Raw genomic sequence first — 8,175 nt, 5'->3', positions numbered from 1 at the left:
ACCTCAACCATTCCATCATCATAAACCAAACCATTACAATAATGTGAAGTCAAATGATAAAAGAAATTCATTAAGAAAAGCACCCAAAATAACAACTGACAAACCAGGACCCATTCAGATTTGGGTACCTAAACTTTTTGTCTGATTGTAGGTACTTAATGCTGGAGAACGCAATGATGATACATGGTATATTGATAGTGGTTGCTCCAAGCATATGACAGGAAACCAGAACTACTTACGTGACTTCAAACCTATACAAACCAATCAAGATGTTACCCTCGGCAACAACATGAAAGCAAAAATCAAAGTTTATGGAAACATAACAAATGGTAATTTTACCATAAAGAAAGTTGGCTTCGTCGATGACCTGAAACACAACCTCATCAGTGTTTCTCAACTGTGTGATAACAATCTTAAAGTTCTTTTCACCAAACAACGAAGCTTGATCATGGACGCCAAAACCAAAGATGTTATAGTTGATTCTGACCGTGCCGGAAATATGTATCCACTTGACATGGATCTTATCTATGGTAAACCCGATATCTGTTTGTTATCTAAAGCCCCAGCAGATATTAGTTGGTTATGGCACCGCCGCCTTTCCCATCTAAACTTTGGGTACATCAATAAATTAATCGGCGATGATCTTGTTCGAGGGCTACCACTTCTGAAGCTTGATAACGAAACTCTTTGTGCTGCATGTGAAAAAGGAAAACTTTTCAAATCCACTCACAAAAGCATCTCAGAATCTAGTGTATCCGAACCACTAGAGTTGTTGCACATAGACCTTTGTGGCCCTGCCAAAACCCAAACCATACAAGGGAAAAAGTACATTCTTGTTGTTGTTGATGGTTTCTCGCGCTTTACTTGGGTCTTTTTCTTAAGACTAAAATCAGAAGCACCTGAAGAGATGATCAACTTCATCAAACAAATAGAGCTGAAGCTGAAACGACCTGTTCGAAGAATCCAAAGTGATAATGGTTTAGAGTTCAAAAACAATACTCTAGATTCATTTCTCAAAGACAAAGGAATTGAACAAAACTTCTCAGCCCCATACACTCCACAACAGAACGGTGTTGTCGAAAGAAGGAACCAAACTCTATGTGAAGCTGCAAGATCAATGCTTATCTTTGCTGATCTGTCACAATACTTCTGGGCAGAAGCAATAGCCACAGCTTGCTATACTCAAAATCGTTCCTTAATCCATAAACATCTTCATAAAACACCATATGAAGTCATTAACAACCGAAAACCAAACATCAAATTTTTTCATATTTTTGGTTGTCGATGCTTCGTAAAGAATAATAAAGATCACCTTTCAAAATTTGAATCAAGGTCGGACGAAGGAATTTTCCTTGGTTACTTGTTTTCTTCAGCTGCTTATCGAGTACTGAATAAACGTACTAGAGTAATTGAAGAAAGTACCGATGTTCATTTCGATGAATTTTATGTTAGGAAATTGGATCGTGAACATTTTGGTTCAAAAATGATTGAAAATATTTTTCAAAATCCAATTCAACAAACACCTTCTCCTGACATAGACATTGAAATCGATCTTGATTTGCTTTTTGAACAACCAAAAACCGCTTACAAATCTGAACTTCTAACTACTTTAATTGACCCTACAGGAACACCCAGTGAAGTAATTCCACAAACAAACCAAAATGATGCAAATCAATTCGAGGGGGAACCACCAACACATACTTCCTCTTTGGAACAAACACCAAATCCTCCTTTAAACACCCCATCCCCAAATAGCCAAAATAATCCCGATGCATCATTTATGGGGGAACCTTCAAACCTATTCCAAGATGAAACACCCGAAGAAGAACAATGGGATACTGAAACTCCAATTATTATAGCGGAAAAGAATCTCCTAATAAAGTGGACCAGAAATCATCCAACAGACCAAATCATCGGAGATCCCAACTTAGGCATTCAGACTAGAGGCGCATCCACAAATGAATGTTTATTTGGAGCCTTCTTATCCACGACTAAACCCAAAACCATACATTCTGCTATAAAAGATCCAGATTGGGTAAAAGCTATGCAAGAAGAGCTAGAAGAATTTGAAAGAAACGACGTATGGAATCTTGTTCCTACTCCACCCGATGTTACTGTTATAGGTTCAAGATGGGTATACAGAAACAAGACTGACGATCAAGGAATCATTTGTTGAAACAAGGCACGTCTTGTAGTCAAAGGATATTCACAACAAGAAGGATTCGACTATGATGAAACATATGCTCCAGTTGCCCGAATTGAAGCAATTCGCATCTTTCTTGCATATGTTGCACATAAGAATTTCAAAGTATTCCAAATGAATGTTAAATGTGCATTCCTACATGGAGAGATAGATCGCGAAGTATACATCCAACAACCACCAGGTTTCGAAGATCCCAAATTTCCAGATCACAGCTTTAAATTGCAGAAAGTTGTCTACGGCTTGAAACAAGCACCTTGAGCTTGGTATGCCACGTTGTCAACCTTTCTCGAAGAATCAGGTTTTAAAAGAGGTTCAATTGATCAAAACCTCTTTCGTAAAATCTTTAATAAACATCTGTTAATCGTACAAATATATGTTGATGACATTATTTTCTGTTCCACTGATGAATCTTTAAGTGTTAAGTTTGCAAATCTAATGAAGAGCAAATTTGAAATGAGCATGATTCGGGAGATGACTAATTTTCTCGGACTTCAAATCAAACAGTCAACTGATGGCATTTTCATCAACCAAGAGAATTATGTCAAAAACCTACTCACTCGTTTTTCAATGGAAAAATCCAATACCGCAAAAACCCCAATGGCTTTTGGATACAAAATTGATGCAGACTTAAATGGCAAACCCGTTTACCAGAAAAGATATCGTGGAATGATCGGATCACTCTTGTACCTCATTGCCAGCAGACCTGACATCATGTTTTCTACATGTGTTTGTGCTAGATACCAAGCAAATCCTATGGAATCCCATGTAGTTGCTGTGAAACGCATCTTCAAATACCTTAAAGGCACTCCCAAACTTGGCCTTTGGTATCTAGCTAAATCTGATTTTCAGTTGAACGCTTTCACCGACTCAGACTACGGAGGATGCAAGCTATATAGGAAGAGTACATCTGGTAGCTGTCAATTCCTAGGAGGTAGACTAGTGAGTTGGACTTCAAAGAAACAGACTTGTGTGTCCACATCAACAGCAGAAGCTGAATACGTCGCGGCCGCCAGTTGTTGTTCACAAGTCATATGGATGCAAACTCAACTGCGTGACTATGGCTTCAAAATCTCACAAATTCCCATATATTGTGACTCAACCCGTGCAATTGCCATTTCTCACAATCCCGTTCACCATTCCATGACAAAGCACATCGACATTCGATATCACTTTATCAAAGACAACATTCAAAAGGGTCATATCGAACTACACTTCATCAACTCCAAAGATCAAATTGCCGATATCTTCACTAAGGCTCTCGATGAAACAAAGTTTCAATACTTCCTAGGCCGTCTAGGAATGTTAAATCCAGATAACATCCATCCTTAAACTTTTACTTTTTGTTTGTACAAAAGTGTGTTTACTTTCACTCAAAAAGAAAATTCAAAAACATTTGAAAACTGCTTTCTTTTCAAAAAAACCAAAAACATTGAATTAACCAATATTTCCAAAAACATTCAGAAAAACAAATCTTCAAAAATATAATAAAAGACTTATCGTAATAAGCTTTTATAGAACCTTGTGATTAATCGTCTTTTAACTTAATTTTCAGATGCTTATGCTCGATGAAGATTTTAAGTCATATTGATTTTCAATTGGATTGAAGGTTCAAATCTCCTACTTTTCATAATGTACATAACTTTATTTCCTTGAATTGTATTTCATTATTGATGATTTTAAAAAGGGACATAAGGTTACGAGGTTCAGATGAAAACAAAAACCCATGTGAGAATTTGTGCCTCATCAATCTGAATCATTGTGGAATTCATTTCTTGTGAGCTTAGGTGTGTCACTATTGTTTATAAGGTATATCCGATTATACCTTGTCACGGTCTCATTTTTGCTTAGATATCAAAATGACCAGGGATGATACGTTCATTTCTTACATACTAGACAAACTGTCTTTTATGCCACTAATCCCTACCTAGATATAAGCCAACCAAAAATGATGTCTTGAGATCCCGTGATCCATCAACAAGAAAAGACGAAACAAGATAAAGAAGAATCAACAAGAAAGCTAAATCATTCACCGAAGAAATACCAAACAAAACAAAAAAAACTCTACATTTGGTATTTTTAAACAAAGTTCTACCAAATGGTTATTTCAAAGAAAACATCAAAAGATCTCGTGATCTGTTTTTAACCATGATACTCTCAAAAATCCCAATTTTCTCAAATGTAGCAAATTCTTGATGCTAAAACAAAATATCCTTTTACAACAAATAGATATTGATCAACAAAAAGGATACCATCAAAGAAAAAGCTGCAACAACAATGGATTTCTCGGGATACTGTAGCCCTCATCACTGAAGATTCTTAGTTGCAAACTGCACTATGAAAATTACTAAACCCCTCTACATGTATTTCCCGACGGAGAGAGAGTGAACTTAAATGGTAAGAATGAAGAAACCCGCTGAGTAATGCCGAAACCAGTCTTATGTGATTGATTATCTAATAATGAGACTAAGTGACCTTTCGGGAAAAAGCATAGTTGAACACCTCCAATATGAGTGTGAGTCGTCAGAGGGAGATATCACTCGTTTTTAGTGATCATTAACTTGTTTTGCTGCCAGAACAACCAAACACCCAAGTGAAGTGTGAGCTATACCTATGAGCGTTCATCTGAATCGACCTGTTAAACCACTTGTCGTCATTCATAATGCTATAAAATCTTAAGAAATTTCTTTAGATACATATATGGCTACCCTTTGATAACCGAACCCAAGACTTTGATTCGGAAACAAATTTCTGAAAATCTTTTACAAAAGATATGTTAAACCAAGTCACAAACTTTCAAATCAATTGCTATGGTTTTATATATATCTTATCTATTGATAAATCTTTTATCTCAAATCTTCAAAAGTTAAACTGTCAATATGATTATATCATACCTGTCCTTATTTCAGCAATGATCACATAGGGGGAAATTGTTGAAAAATGTTCTTATGTAACCTTGTATGTGACCATAACTTAAATAAGATGAATTCTTTTTATACAATCTAACAAATATTATCAGTTATTTCAGGTTGCATGAATGCGTGATAAAACGGAAAATACGAAAACACGCGAATGACAAAAACACATATGTGTGACTAAATAATTTCAACAATATATATATATATATATATATATATATATATATATATATATATATATATGTATTATATACATATGTATGTATTATATATGTATATATGTATTATATATATATATATGTGTGTGTGTGTGTGTGTGTGTGTGTGTGTTGTATATATGTTGAATAGTCAAAGATGAAAAAGCTAAAACCCTTCCCACGTTTTTTGCTTCTACTACTACATCAACTTGCAGCCTCTACATCATCTTTCAACTTACACTCAAGTGCATTGCTACAAGATATTTGTTTCTCATATATATACATGTGTATGTAGTGTCTGTTTAGTGTTGGAGATAATAGAAGAGAGTAAGAGAGATAGATATGATATAGTGAGTTTTCCTTTGTAAAACTAAACCCTCTCAATCTTCATCCCTGGAGCTAAATGAAGAACACCAAGATCAAACAAGATATTAAATGAAGAACACCAAGATCATCAACAATGAAATGAAGAACACCATCAACCAACTTCATCTTCTTCATTGAAACTAAAGGTTTTTCATCTTCACCACCTTTGATCATCACATCATACACCACCAAACACTTTCCTTACATCAAAACACCAAAACACAACCATGAAACAACCCAAAACCTTCTGCATCAAGATCAACCACAAAACCCATCACTATTCATCATCATCTTCATAAGAAATTTCACCACCTTTACCACCTTATATCAACCTCCTTCCAACCTCTAAACAACCTTGAAAACATCCTCAAAACAACATTACACCATTACCCTAGCCAAAACATCACAAACAAAACTTACCTTCAAATCACAAAAATCCCGAAATTGACTCTGACACGAACACGCCCCGTGTTAAAAACCAAGGCAAAATCAACACGCCCCGTGTTGCCCTCTGATTGCCTTCTTCATACTTCTGAACCTCAACACGCCCCGTGTTCAGCAAGGCTAAATCAACACGCCCCGTGTCAGCATCAGTATCATGAACACGCCCTGTGTTCCAGCAAGGCTAAATCAACACGCCCCGTGTCAGCATCATTCATCAAGAAAACCCTCCAAAACCCTCCTACACGACCCGTGTCACTTGTACCTTATCTTACACGACCCATGTGCATGTTTTTACCCAAAAATACCTCAACTACAAATACATAAACCCATGTATTTTGTACCCTTTTGTAAACACTTGTTTTACATAAAATCGAGCTTTAAATGAACTTTTTGTTACTTATCCAATGCCGGATTGATCTTTGAACAAATATCGACCAGTCGCTCCAAGAGTCCCAATATCGACCAGTCCATTCTTTGAACAAATATCAACCAGTCGCTCCAAGAGTCCCAATATCGACCAGTCCATTCAAAGAACAAATATCGACCAGTCGCTCCATGAGTCCAGTTCAATCAATTTATTGACGAACCTACTTGATATATATATATATATATATATATATATATATATATATATTTATATACTTTATTATAGCTTTATGTCATTTAAATATTGTCATTTATATTATTTATAGCTTTATGTCATTTAAATACAGTCATTTATATTATTTATAGCTTTACGTCATTTAAATACAGTCATTTATATTATTATAGCTTTCAGTCATTTACAACTTTCATATTTATACTTATTCCGTAATTATTATTCTTTATATATATATATATATATATATATATATATATATATATATATATATATATCTTATATCTTAAACTGATATATCTGTCACAGAGTAACTGGTAACGTGCCTTCTGTTGTGGTGATCAGATTATTATATTTCCAACAAATCGGTATCTGAGCTGATATATAAAAGGAATAATATCTAACAATAACGTTTTTTGATAATTCACAAAGTGAATCAGGATTAAAATAACATTGATTCACATTCTGAATTCATAGTGTACTTTATGATTTACATTTTTTGTTTCATCATATGTGAATTCATATTGTGCATATGTGCTTGTTTGATCTTGTCTCTATGTAATTTATAATTTGAATAAATTTTATGCTAAAATGATATATAATATCGTTTCACATTGTGAATTACATTGTGAGTTATATGTATAAATCGTACGTTTCATATCATGAAACTCATGTTTGACTTGCTTTGTTAATTAAAAACATGAAATGAAGAAAAGAAGAATGAAAAAAAGAATAATAAGAAAAGAATGAAATGAAGAGAAATGTGAAAGATATTCAACCATCAATTACAAGTGAAAAGAGTGAAGATATCTAGATAAAAAAAACAGGTTAGAACATTCCCACTGAGACTAAAAAAAACTAATATATCTACTAATATACTACGTACTTATTGAAATTCACTTGATATGCCTTGCCCAATTTTGGTATGAAATGCAAAGATTCACATTGTGAATCTTCGATGTATCTCAAAGTCTTAAAGATTGATAATGTGAATTTTCTAAAAAAATTATAATTTGCTTATCCCTTTCACTTCATGTCACTATGGACATTATTCATGAAAAGATTCACCATGTGTATGTGTAAATCACATAGTGAGGTCCTACGCACAACGTGTTTGAGGTCCTGTACATTTTCGAATATTGGTTCATTCATTTATTCCGATCCAACAAATTTACATTCAAGAGATAAAGGTTCAGAAGTACTATTTCCAACCATTACACGAGAAGTCCAAGCTTTACCACACAAATTTTAGAATTGTATCTCGCCAACATTACTGAAGGGGAGTCTATTCTAGTTCTCTCTTTAATTATATGTTCTTTATTGTTTAAGTATGGAATGGGGACATTGCATCATTTAAGCGTGGGGTAGGGGTTGAATATAGGAATACAAGCATTCTGATGAAAATTGAAAAAAATGACTAGGATTAAAAAAATAGATTTAAAACAATAAATT

The sequence above is a fragment of the Lactuca saligna genome, chromosome 2, assembly GCF_052625555.1.
Source record: "Lactuca saligna cultivar CGN05327 chromosome 2, ASM5262555v1, whole genome shotgun sequence".
Classification (NCBI taxonomy): Eukaryota; Viridiplantae; Streptophyta; class Magnoliopsida; order Asterales; family Asteraceae; genus Lactuca; species Lactuca saligna.
This window is presented reverse-complemented; position numbering follows the sequence as displayed.